Raw genomic sequence first — 14,090 nt, 5'->3', positions numbered from 1 at the left:
GGCAGCTCTTACATTGTAAAAGCTAATTTTAGCTCATCTTTGCAGTGTCAGAAATTGTATCTGCTTGTAGAGGATCACTGGGTGACACAGGTCTTGCCATTTCCATTGCTTCATAGCAGAGAGGTGGATTTCAGTAAGACTGGCTATTAACATCCTGCTATAGCTGGACACCAACTAGTAAAGTGAGCTATACTTCTTCACCAACTGGAAACTCTACAGGAACTCCTTCTAAGCCTGGTTTTAACTCATGCTGACACTCCATTTGTTCATGCTTTGCCTCAAGGAGTTCACCCACGATGTATTTATTTTTAAACCAATCTTTGCAAGAGCTATCACCTTACTGACAAACAAATCAAAGACTTACTGGATGTTGGGCTGAAAATATCCCTGATGTCCATGGGGTCTGGGATTACATAGCCAGGAATTCTATTGTTTGTAACATAATGCTGCGTTTCACACATTTGTCTCCTGAAGTCACCCCTTGTTTGTAAAAATATTATTCTTCCTGCCATTTTTAGATGGAATCAACAGACGTATGAATGTAGGTCTGGCCTGTTTCTAAAGACAGTGAAGAGGTCGTCTCATTGTCCACACTTCTTATCTCACTACCAGTTCCTGAATATGGGGCCCATGTTTTGTTTTTCACTCCTTTAAGTGTGTCAGACATGGAAAGCTGGATATTGGTGGAGTATCTGCCAGGCTCACGTTAACCCTCTTCCTCTGAGAATTACCCCTCTCCGTAGACACAAGGAGTGGACCCTAGACAGCCATGTGTACACACCTTGCCTTCATCCCACATTAATTGGACCACAGCAGTCAGTTACGTGACCCATTCAGCACCAATTAGTTTCTCTCTCCCCAGAATTTGGAACTGAGTAACTTCTGTTCAGTGTGGTTTGGAGCCTTGAACCAACGAGATGTTACCTGGGGAGATGTAAGTAGTTATTTTGGCAAAAGGCATGAAGTTCAAGACAAGTTAAATGTAAAGAGAGGGAAGAGTAAACCAGATATGGAGATAAAAGCCAAAGAAAAGAGGTGAGAGTATTGCCCAGTGAATTCAGTGTCTATTGCTGTACAACAAATTACTTAAAATGTAGCAGTTTTAAACAACAAATATTTGTTATCTTACACAGTTTCTGAGGGTCAGGAATCTGGGACTGGCTTAGCTGGGTATTTTGGCTCAGGGTCTCTCATGAGTTTGCAGTTGGGATGTGAGTCTGGGCTGGAGAATGCACTTCCAATCTCACTCATGTGGCTGTTGGCAGGAGACTTTAGTCCCTTGCCACATGACCTTCTCCATAGAGCGGCTTACCTGACATTACAGCTAGCTTCTTCAGAGTTGAGAGAGAGTAACCAAGATAGTGGCCATGATATTGTGAAATGTATGTTTGGTCTTCATCTCCATTTTCATAGGTGTAGGAGGCATACAACTCCTAAAATCCTTAGAATCTCCAAAATAATGTCTTTGTCTATGCTAACGAGTTGACTAGTGGGGGGCAACCCCTGGGTAGCTTCAGGATGTGTGTTGATCACAAGAAAGACCAAGGCAGGGTTAGAGGGTGGGAACTTTCAGCCCATCCCCAACCTCTGGGGAGGGGAGAGGGGAGGAAGATTAAGTTGATCACCAGTGGCCAAAGCTTTAATCAATCACGCCTGTGTAATGAACCTTCCATAAAAACCAGAAGGGCTGTGTTCAGAGAGCTTCTAGAGAGCTAAACACGTGGAGGTTCCTGGAGGATGGAGCACCCAGAGAGGGCAAAGAAGCTCTGCACCTCTTCCCGTATACCTCACCTTATGCAGCTTTTCGTTTGTATTCTTTAAAATATGCTTTAAACTGATAAACACAAGTAAGTATTTCCTTGAGTTCTGTGAGGTGCTCTAGCAAATCAATTGAACTCAAGGAGGAGGCTGTGGGAACCCCAATTTATAACTGGTCAGTCAGAAACACAGGTAAAACAACCTGGGGCTTACCATTGGTACCTGAAGTTGGGGACTAACCTCTCCACCTATAGGGTCTGATGCTATCTCCAGGTGATAGTATCAGAACTGAATTGAATTAGAGCACACCCAGTTGGTGCCCACTGAATAATTCATTGGTTGTTGATGGGGAAAAATCTCCACACACTTCTTGGTGACCAGACCAGTGGTCACAGAATTCTTTGTGTTGATTGTTGGAGAGTGAGAGAATACAAAAACACTTTGGTTTGTTTTTTTCATACATCAACAGAGTGCTACAGCTTAATTTTTCTCCTCTTGGGTGTTATCTGGCCTAAGTGACCTCTATTCCAAAGAACAGACTATGGAAAGAAGAAAAGCGGTAATTATACAGGGGAGAAATCTGGCAGACCCCACCTCAATCAATCAATTAAGGCTAACATCACCAGGGAGTGATAAGTCAGGTGGATATTATGTACCTCTGATATGTAGGGATAAGAAAGGAACCTTGCCTTGTGGTATTCGTCCCCAAATCCATAATCCCGGACTAATTCCAAGAAAACAGCAGGCAAACCCAAATTGAGGGACTTTCTGTAAAATACCTGACACATACTCTTCAAAACTTTTTTTTTTTTTTTTTTTTTTTTGAGATAGAGTTTCACTCTGTCACCCAGGCTGGAGTGCAGTGGAACAATCTCTGCTCACTGCAACCTCCACCTCCCAGGTTCAAGCTACTCTCCTGCCTCAGCCTCCCGAGTAGATGGGACTACAGATGCCCGCCACCACGCCCGGCTAATTTTTGTATTTTTAGTAGAGATGGGGTTTCACCATATTGGCCAGGCTGGTCTCAATCTCCTGATCTCATGATCCGCCCCCTCGGCTTCCCAAAGTGCTGGGATTACAGGCGTGAGCCACTGCGCCTGGCCCAAAACTTTTAAAGTTACTAAAAAGAGAGAGAGAAAAGAGAGGGGCAGAGAGCGAGAGAAAGAGAGAGAGAGGAAGGAAGGAAGGAAGGTAGGAAGGAAGGAAGGAAAAAAGGAAGGAAGGAGGAAGGGAGGGAGAGAGGAAGGAAGAACAAAAGAAAGAAAGAAAGAAAGAAAGGAAGGAAAGAAAAGAAAAAGACAAAGAAACAGAGAGGGAGGGAGAGAAAAAAGAAAAGAAAAGAAAAGAGAAAAGACCTAGAAACTGTCATAGACTTTCGGAGATTAAGGATACTTGATGAATAAATGCAATGTGGTACCCTGATTTAGATCCTGAAACAGAAAACATAAATCAATGAAAAAACTGGAGAAATCTGAATAAACTCTGGGGTTTCATTAATAGTGTTGTTTCAGTGTTAATTTATCATTTTTGACAAATGTACCCTGGCTATATTAATATTTGGGAAGCTGAGTTACGTGGATATGTATCTCTAAATATGTAACAATGAAATCTCTTAATCAGTGGCTTAAAATAAAGGTTTATTTCTCATGTATGCTGCATGTTCATCATGGGTTGATGGGAGGAGGGGGCTCTGTTCCATGTCATCCTCACTCAGGGACCCAGGCTGTAAGGAGTTTCTAGCATCAGTGATTGTGGTGGATGAGGGAGGAGAATGTGATGGATCGCATGTTGGCTCTTGAAGGCTTCTGCCTGGATGTGACATGCATTGCACATTTGCATTTCTTCTGCCTGGGTGTGACATGCATTGCACATTCGCATTTTCACATGCCATTCATATTCCTTGGTCAAAGCAAGACACATAGCCAGGCCTAACTTCAAGGTGTGGGAAGTTCTATTTTACCATGTGCCTGAAAGGAAATATTGCTGAGCAGGCCTGATGGTCACTGTGATAAAGAATCCATGACAGAGTGCCACCAGAGAGTGGCATTGCCCTTCTGTCTCCTCTTCCCTTTCTTTCTCTTTCTTTTTAACTTCTTCCCTTTTTCATTCTTTTTTCTCTCCTTTCCCTCCTTCCTTTTCCTTAATTTAAAAAATCATTTCCTAATTGCAGAAATGATATATCTGAACTGCAAAAAATTTAGTAACACTGAAGTATTAAAAAAAATTGCCCATTTCTCTTTTCCTGCCCGCCTACTCTTTTTTTTTTTTTTTTTTTTTTTTTGAGACAGTTTCTTGCACTGTCGCCCAGGCTGGAGTGCAGTGGCTCGATCTCAGCTCACTGCAAGCTCCGCCTCCTGGGTTCACGCCATTCTCCTGCCTCAGCCTCCCGAGTAGTTGGGACTACAGGCTCCCGCCACCACGCCCAGCTTTTTTTTTGTACTTTTAGTAGAGATGGGGTTTCACCGTGTTAGCCAGGATAGTCTCGATCTCCTGACCTCGTGATCCTCCCGCTTCGGCCTCCCAAAGTGCTGGGATTACAGGTGTGAGCCACCATGCCCGGCCGATTTGTGCTCTTAACAGATGGAATGGGCAATATAATTCCAGATAATTTTTTATGTAATGCAATTATAAATATTACTGTACATTTTCACATTCCATTCAGATTCATTTTCGAATCACAAAAACTACAAAAATAGGACCATATAGTACAAAGTATTTTTCAACTTGCTTTTTAATTTGGCAGTATATCTTGAATATTTCTTCTTGCTTTTAAGTCAGGAAACATTAACAACAACAATAAAACATTAACAACAACCATTTATTGAACACCTATTGTGTGCTCCTTGCTGCTTTAGGGAGGAGGTATTTACTGCTAACCAAGACAGAGTCTCTGCCCTCATGAATTCTCTATTCTAGTAAGGAGGTATTTGTGTCTGGTCCCTCCTTTATCATAAACAGCTGCGAGACCTGAGTGAAATGTTTTGGTAATACTAGCATCTGTGCTTGTGTTTTTATTTTTAAGAACAAGGAAAAGTCAGGGAGTAGGCCCTATATTTTAACTGTACCTGTGGGTCCAATTCTAATTGTATTCGTATTTCGGTTGTTGTTGTTCAAACTGCAGTTGCTGACTCTTATTAACTTACATGAGAAGAAGGAATTAATTGGAAGAATATTGTGTAGCTTAGAGTTCAGAAGGAATTGTTGAACAATCATGTCTGGGGAAGGGTAGGAACTAGGGGTCCTTGGAGGGTCTCTGTAGCAGGAACTCCCAGGTCAATTTGGTAGGGTGCTGCTCTTGGATGACTCAGCTCCAACAGCCTTTTCTCCCAGGGTTTCTTAGTAGGAGGTCCAGTTCGCTGAGATAGAAAGGTTTATTGGTCTAGCTTAAGTCAGCAGCTTACTCCTCTGACCAGAAGGAGTTGGGTAATATTGACGGACAGCCTTACCAATACCACCTGGGATGGGGGCTGGGCAGTTCCCCACAGACAAAGGGAGGTGCTCTTGGGAGAAGAAGTTAAGAAGAAATAAAAGCTGAACCAATCAAAAACTGGTGTTCACTGCACTAATATCCTCCTTTCTCTCCCTGTTCCCATCTTTCTCTCTTACTTTCTGTTACTTTCAATATTCTCAATTATGAGAATATCCTCACAATTTTCTCAATTCTCCTGCATTTCTTCTGCTTATCAACATCTTGACTTTGGCAGTCTTACAGGCTTTGTGGAATTGTGCTAGTGGGGTTTAAGTGCCTGAGGGTTTCTAATCTCTTCTCTGATGCCTGTAAAGGAATGCCTTCTGAGTTGCAGCACATTTGTCTATTTTTAAACATGTGGAGACTCAATGATATCTCAGTGCTTTGTGCCTTTCATGTTTTCTAAATAGCAAAATTGAAAACTCCTAAATTTACTTATAGCACTGTTTATAGTGGTGAAAATTGGAAACAAGCAAGATGATCAAGAGAGATTGGTTAGATAAATCATCCTGTGTCTTCCACAACCATATCATCCAGTGACTCAACTCTTCTTTCCTTTGATTATAGAACCCTAGAAGAATCCAAGGAGATAAGAACTCCCTTTCTAGAAAAATCCACATGTATTTTGCATTAAAGTTTTCATAAGTGTTTTGAATATTTGCAAATGTACTAACTTTACCTATAAATCCAGGAGTGGTTCATAATTATTTTATATAAGGGGACTTCAAAAAGTTAATGAAAAATGGAATTAAAATATAAAAATAAGAAATATAAACTTTATTTTCCAACACAAGCTCCACTAAGATCAAGATGCTTTCATTAACAATGATATCAGCCATTTAGCCCATCAATAAAGAACTGGGGGTCCTGGGAATTTAATCATGTCAATACAGTCTTTTTTACATTATTAACTGAAGAAAAATTGGTGCCATTTACAGATTTTTTTTTTAAAGATTAGAAAACAAAAATAAGTCAAAGAGGAAAGAGCCAAATCAGGACTGTAAGGTGGCCGCCTCATATTTTCCCTTTGAAACACTTGCAAAATTGCCCTTGTTTGATGAGAGAAATGAGCAGGAGCACTGTGATGGTGGACACTCTAGTGAAATTTTCCTGAGTGTTTTTCTTCTAAAGCTTTCACAAAACTTTCTCAAAACACTCTCAAAGAACAATAGCTCTTTTGCCCTCTAGAAAGTCAACAAGTACGATGCCTCAAACATCCCAAAACACTGTTGCCATGACCTTTGCTCTTGAGTAATCTGCCTTTGCTTTGACTGTACCACTTCCACCTCTTGGTAGCCATTGCTTTGATTGTACTTTGTCTCCAGGATCATAGCGGTACTTATCTGGGTACAATGGTTTGGGCACCAATCAAATGGAAATCTTGCTCAACTTTAATTTTTTAGTCAGAATAGTGTACACTGAACCAATTGAGATGTCTGTGGTTTTCTGTTGCTTCTGCTGGTAATCGTCAGTTCTCTTAAATTAGGGCATGAACAAGATTAATTTTTTTCCTTGAAAACTGATGTGGATGGTCTGCTGCTGCAGGCTTCATCTTCAGCATTGTCTCTTCTCATCTGATAATGAGTTATCTATTTGTAAACTGCTGATTTCTTTGGGGTGTTGTTCCCATAACTTTTCACAAAGCATCAGTGATTTCATCATTCTTTCACCCAAAGTTTACCATAAATTTGATGTTTGTTCTTGCTTCAGTTTTAGTAGAATTCATCTTGCTCTGATAGGAACTCTTTTCCAACTGTCTTATCTTTCTTAGTGCCTCAAACTAGATCCCATTCAGATATGCTATGACAAGTTAGTACGAGTTTATTTTGGTGCAAAATAACTGTGAAATCCATGCATTTTTTTCATAATACATATTTTTTATGGACTTTCTGAAGTCCCTTCATGTACTCTTGATGTAATGAAATACTCTGTAGGCATGATCATTATATATTTTTAATATAAAAAGCTGTTCAAAATATATTATCTGAAGAAAAACAGGTTACAAAACAATGCATATAGTATTGACTCTTACTTTGAAAAGAACAGTTCGTGTATGTGTGTGCATGTGTATCTATATATATATGTGTGTGTGTATATACGTGTGTGTCTGTGTATGTATAGTTACATTAAGAATAAATTTGGACAACTGTCCAAAAAATACTAAAGTCATTTTTGTCTGGTGGGTCAATTATAAATAATTTTTTCTTCTTGTTTATTGTAGTATTTTCTAGTACTTCTAAAATTAACATGTTTTACTTGTGAAACTGAAAAATAGATGGTAATAAAGAGTGGTACAGTAAACAGGTGCCCTAGGCACTAATTGCTCAGCCTTTTAAAATAAAACTACTTTATTGAGATATCATTGACACATAAAAAGCTATATATACTTAATGCATACAATCTGATGAGTTTGGAGATAGATATACACCTGTTGTCCAGCCTTTTTATGCTGTCTGGTTTTTATGGCTCTTTGACTGGTGGTAGAAATAATTTAGTAGTTAAAAGAAGATCCTATAGCAAGCACTAAAGATAATCCTAAGGGTTAAGTCTATAGTTGATCACTTTTTCTCACCGTAATCATTGCCATTTTTATTACTGACCTAAACAACATATTAAAAAATTTCCATTCCTCCCCTGCCCCCGCTTTCAAAAGCCACATGCATGCATTGTAAAAAAATCAAACATTACAAAAAAGTACAACTTTGAAAGTGAAATTTCTTTATAATTCCTCCTCAGCCCCAATAGTAGCTGTTAATGGTTTAATCCATATACACCATTGCACACACAAATTTTTTGATTTTTGTTTTTGTTTTTAAACAGGGTCTTGCTCTGTCCTCCAGGCTGGAATGCAGTGCAGTGGCATGATTAAGGCTCAGTGCAGCCTCAACTTCCTGGGTTCAAGTGATCCTCCCACCTCAGCCTCCAGAGTAGCTGGGACTACAGGCACATGCCACCACGCCTGTCTAGTTTTTGTATTTTTTGTAGAGACAGGGTTTTGCCATGTTGCCCGGGCTGGTCTCGAACTCCTGAACTCAAGCAATCTGCCCACCTCGGCCTCCCAAAATGCTAGGATTACAGGTATGAACCACTGTGCCCAGCTTGTTTGTTTCTTAAATGAAAATAGAATTGACATATATTGCTTTGTAACATGCTTTCTTATTTCATGTAAAATTTATTTTGGACATCTTTCTATGTCAGCTCAGAGAACTCAGTCTCGTTCCCTTCTTAAGCACTTGCATGGAATTCAGTTGTAAGGATGCATCATAATCTATCTATAGTCCTCATGCCATGGATCCAGTTTTTCAATATTATGAAAAATATTGCAATGGAAATTCTTGTATGTACATTTTCATACCTTTGTGAGAGTATTTCTGTAGTGTAGTTTCCTAGAAATGGAATTCTTTTTCTTAATAAGTTTTCACCAGGTAACTGATTTGCAGTCCCAATTTCTTAGTTAATCTATGTGTTACCAAAAGAGCCACAGAGTGCAAAAAGCTGAGCTGTCCAGTTGGTTGTGGATTGTTCCTCAGAACTCCTGCTTTACTGAACAGCTTAAATGAGAAGAAAACGTGACTTTCTATGTCTGTGGCATTCAGTATGTTCGCTTTGATTTAATCAGTCAGAGGAAAATATATCCCAGAAGAGAGTGTATATCTCCACCCCAAACCCTCTTCTGATTTCTATTTGAGAGACAGTGAAGCCCGGTGGCTATTCGAGACCATATGTAAGGACTATGAGGCTGTCACTCAGAATGCCAAATATGTTGGCAGTGGAAAGAGGTAAGCATCATTCCAAAACATTATTGTTTTGGTGATTCAAGATATTTGGATTATTAAAATACTGATGGCGTATTTGGCCTCAAAGGTGATCCAAAGCCATTTATCCCTCTCTCCCTCCCACATCTGCATAGATCTGCCCCACAAATTAAAAAGTACTGCTTTTCCAGCCCTACAGGTTAAGAATTTCCTCTGCATACAGAAATGATTATGAAAATTAAGCCAAAACACATCCATGCAATGGGATGCTATATGGTAATGAAAGTAAATAAACTAAGCTACATACGGTTTCATGGGTGAATCTTTTTAAAGAAAGTTGAGTAAAAGAATAAAGATACAAAAGAATTTATATAGTTTAACTCCTGGTTAGTTATCTGTTACTGCATAACAAATTATTCTAAAGTTTCTTGGCTTAATGCAACAAAAATCATTTATTATTCATGGTTTCTGTAGGTCAGATATTTGGGAGTGGCTTGGAGCAAATCTGGCTCAGGGTTGCTCATGAGCCTACAGCCAAATGTCATCTGGGCTGCAGACATTTGAAGGCTTGACTAGGGCTGGAGGATCCTCTTCTATGGTCACTCAGTCACAAGGCTGGCAAGATGGTGCAGGATGTTGGTGGGAGGGCTCAGTTCCTATCCACATGGGCCTCTTCACAGGACCACTTGAGCTTTCTACTGGTCCTTCCCAGAGTAAACACATGGAAAGAACTAGACAGAAACCTCAATAACCTTTATGACCTAGCCTTTGAAGTTGGTCGCACAGACCAGCCCTAATTCAATGTGGAAAAATGCCAGTAGTAGGCCAGGATCATCGGGGCCATTGTGGAAACTGACTACCACAATTTCATTTATAGAAAAAAAATCTAAAAATAGGGAAAAATGAACTATATTGCTTAGGGAGGCATATTTAAGTGTTAAAACTTAAAAGCAAAAAAAGGAATGATTAGCTTAAAAGTGGTTATCTCTTGGAGGAAGGAGTTGTGAGTGGGCAAGGATCATTATTTGTAAAAGAATACATTTATGTTTTATGCACTTTTCCTTAAGTGTGATATATTTCATAATTTTCAAGGAAAGGTCATTTCAAAATAATAAACTGAAAGAAAAATGACATGAGAAAAAGAAAGTATTCATTTCTCAAATAATAATATAAAATTAGCCAGTAGTTCTTATATGTTCCAGACAATTATATTTATATCTTTATTTAGTACTCACAACAACTAATGTGGTTCTATTAACCTGTTTTTACAAATAAAAAAATTGAGAATTAGGATGAGTTAGATATCTTGCCCAAGGTCATACAGCCAATAAATGGTGGAGCCAGGGCCCTTCTGAGGCGGAAAAGGAGGCCAGACTATTGGTATACCTTTAAAAATTCTATTTTTGCCTAAACTAAACTTTTTTTTTTTTTTTTTTTTTTGAGACGGATTCTCACTGTGTTGCCCAGGCTGGAGTGCAGTGGCGTGATCTCAGCTCACTGCAACTTCTGTCTTCTGGCTTCAAGCGATTGTCCTGCCTCAGCCTCCCTAGTAGCTGGGATTACAGGCGCCCGCCTCCATGCCGGCTAATTTTTTGTATTTTTAGTAGAGACGGGGTTTTACCATGTTGACCAGTCTGGTCTCGAACTCCTGACCTCAGGTGAGCCGCCCGCTTCGGCCTCCCAAAGTTCTAGGATTACAGGCATGAGCCACTGCACCTGGCCCTAAACTAGAAAAACTTTTAAAATCCTTAGCTGGGTGTGTCAACTAGTTTTTCTCAGTATGTGACTGGCACCAGTATGTTTAATACCATGTAAGTACTAAATAGATATTTTTTAAATGAATAAAAAATACAGATTTATTTATTTTGCAAAAATCTTGGATGATGCCGGTTATGCGTCAAACACTGTTCTATGCACCTTACATGTATTAACTCATTAGTCCTCTGACTGTCTCCTGGTGTCCACTCTAATTCATTTCTAAGAGGTAAGATCCTGGGTAACTTTCTTTCTTCACTTGTCCCTAGGTGTTGTGTTTCTAACTTCTTGAACTTTGACTCCTGCATCTTGCTATTTTAACATATTACTTTGGCAAGTCAATTCAATAGCAGTACATCAAGCACCTATTCCTTACTGGATTCTAGCGGAAAATTAAGATGAATGTATTTTCATCTGTAACCTAATAAATGAATGCTGATCTTTTAAAACTTTCGGACAACGTTTTGCATTAACATGGAGGGGAATGTCAAATCCCTTGAGGTTTATCCTTGTAAACTTCACTGCAGTAAGTGTATCTGCATCTTGGCTTATTGTGCTTCCTATTTCAGTAATCTTAATAAGTGCTAAATATGCTTCTTTCTGTTATTTTTCAGCATATTTCTTCAAATCACCCAGTAGCAAGTCTTAACATGTCTGCCTGTTGTTTTAATGAAAAGATTTCAGCTCCTTATCAGGAATGCCACTGGGACACAGGCTAAATTCTACGCTGATAAATCAGTTCAGGCTAGGATAGAGCCCTAGTGATGAAGCAGTTAGTTATTTTGTTCAATCAATATTTGCCTATTTGCTACACATGAAAACTATGGAAAACCTAGTCAAAATCCCATTTTCATGTGCGTTATCTTTGTTGTTACCGAAAGGAGCCAATGTGACTTTGCTAGAAAACATTTTTTCTTTTACTTACAGCTAATTCATTCACTCATTCAATAGACAGTCACTGAGTATCTATCATGGGCATGTTCCCAGCCCCGTAGGAGCTCACAGTTTGGGCAAGGGTGGGGGTGTACTGGTTATGTGTGTGATGGTGCTGGTGGATGTGCATGAAAAGTTATGTAGATAATTATAATCCAGTATATCACAGACAGTGTATGTGAAGGATCTAGGAATGGGGCCCAAAACCAACTTGGGGATCTGGTGAATGTCGGTAGAGTTGAGCAAGTCTTCCTGAAGAAGGTGACACCTGATTGGGTTCTCTCTCTCTCTGTCTTTTGAGATGGAGTCTCACTCTGTAGCCCAAGCTGAAGTGCAGTGGCATGATCTCGGCTCACTGCAACCTCTGCCTCCAGGGCTCAAGTGATTCTTGTGCCTCAGCCTCCCAAGTAGCTGGGACTACTGGTGCATGCCACCACACCCAGCTAATTTTTTGTATTTTAGTAGAGACCGGGTTTTACCATGTTACACAGGGTGTTCTTGAACTCCTGAGCTCAGGCAATCTGCCCACCTCAGCCTCCCCAAGTGCTGGGATTACAGGTGTGAGCCACCATGCCAGGCCCGATTGAGTTTTTAAGTCCAAATAATTGCGTTAGGCCAAAAGGGAAGAGAAAAACAGACTGGCAAATTCTGAGAACTTGAAGCAGTTTGGGGTTATTGCAGTTGCTTAATATGAAACTCCGGGGGTGATCTGAGAGGATGAAGGAAGGGTGGGTGGACCCAGGACATGGAGAGTTGGGTATCCAGGGTTAAATAGCTTGGCCTTTACTCTTTAGCAATAGGAATCCTGAAAGATTTCAATCAGGGAAAAAGGAAGGTGAGATACGTGCTCTAGAAAGATACCTCTTCACAAAAGTTTCAAAAACAGGAGTGCTTTTTGGCCCAGCAATTCAATTTCTAGGAAATTAATGTGAATGGAACCAAAGACTTAGCTACTAGGAAAATAGTGACACTATCTTTACCTATAAGAGGGAAATCTTGGAAATCAAATAACGGCCCAACAATGCAGAGATTAAAAAAATAAATTCTAGTAAATATATATAGTGGAAAAATTATATATTCTAAAATATTAAAATAAATTTATAGACAAGGAAAAATATATAATTAGTTCAAGACAGGGAAAAGTCAGTGACAACACTGTATATTCAGTGTGATCTCCTTTTGAATATTTATTTATATATCTATACATATATATGAACATATTGAATTACATATGACTAGGTATAAATATCTGAATAGTAGGATTACCAGTGCTTTTTTTCCTTTTCACTTATCCGAATTTTTTTATTTTTAAAGAATAAATATTATTACTTTTCTAATATAAAAATAAGTTTATTTAGAATATTTTACATAAAAGCAAGTAACGTTGCTTTGGTAGCTGTGTAAAGGATGACAGAGAAGCAGAAATGCCCACTTTGAAGTTTATCTTCCATCTTTTGCTGTATTATGTTTTGAAATATTTTGTGTTCTCCTTCTTGCTCCAATCCTGTGATCTCAGACACTTTGGAATAAGAATTAAAAGCATGAGCCTTCAGTTACTGCTCAGTGTTAGGTTTGGAGTCTCTAAGTCTACATTAGGGTCCAACCCCTCTTTCGCTCCTGCCTTAGTAGCTCTGGGGTGACAACCATCTCTTGCCATCTGCCTGGTTGGGGCTCATGAGCCAGAAGGCACTTATTTGTTTTAAACAAGGTAAAGCCATCCCCAAGCTCACTGCTGAGTTCTGAATCCTGTTGACTCTTCACAGTTACTCCATTGCAATGAGTTACTCTTGAGACCTACCAGAATATCATTTCTAACTCGTTTAAGCCACCTTGCAGATCTCAGCCAGTCCTTTCCTAATCCCTTTATGTGGCCTCTTATATTCAGATCCAAGCTCCTCAAACTTCACATTGGATTATTTTCAAATTGTCTTCTTCTCATTTTTGTTGAGATTTCATTTAGCCTGGTTTGACGTCATCCCTTAAAGTAGTGGTTCTAAAATTCCTACATGAATAAGAACTAGCTGGGGAGCTTGCTAAAAATGCAGATTCTTCATTCCCACCCCTTGCCAATTCTGATTTAATAGTTCTAGCTCTGGGTTTGGAGCTCTGCATTTCAATGGACGCCCCAGGTGATTCTCATGGACATGGCTCATGGACGACGCTTTGAGAGGGGCACAACACCTTCCTCTCCTGATCGGCACAACATAGCACTCTTCCCCTGCCCCCTTGCCCTCTGCAGTGGCTCTAGAAAAGTACATTATACAGCACTTTCAAGAATAATATATTTAGAAGTTAATAGTTCATGATCCACAGAATCCAGGAGGAGCCATAGTAGACCACAGGGTGGTCCTTGGTGCCTCTGAACTTGCAAATGAAATTTCTATTGTGCACTTTTTTTTTTTTTTCTGGTAAGAAGGTCT

The sequence above is a fragment of the Pongo abelii genome, chromosome 2 (assembly GCF_028885655.2).
Source record: "Pongo abelii isolate AG06213 chromosome 2, NHGRI_mPonAbe1-v2.0_pri, whole genome shotgun sequence".
Classification (NCBI taxonomy): Eukaryota; Metazoa; Chordata; class Mammalia; order Primates; family Hominidae; genus Pongo; species Pongo abelii.
The sequence above is the reverse complement of the archived record's forward strand: the minus strand, read 5'-3'. Positions refer to the sequence as shown.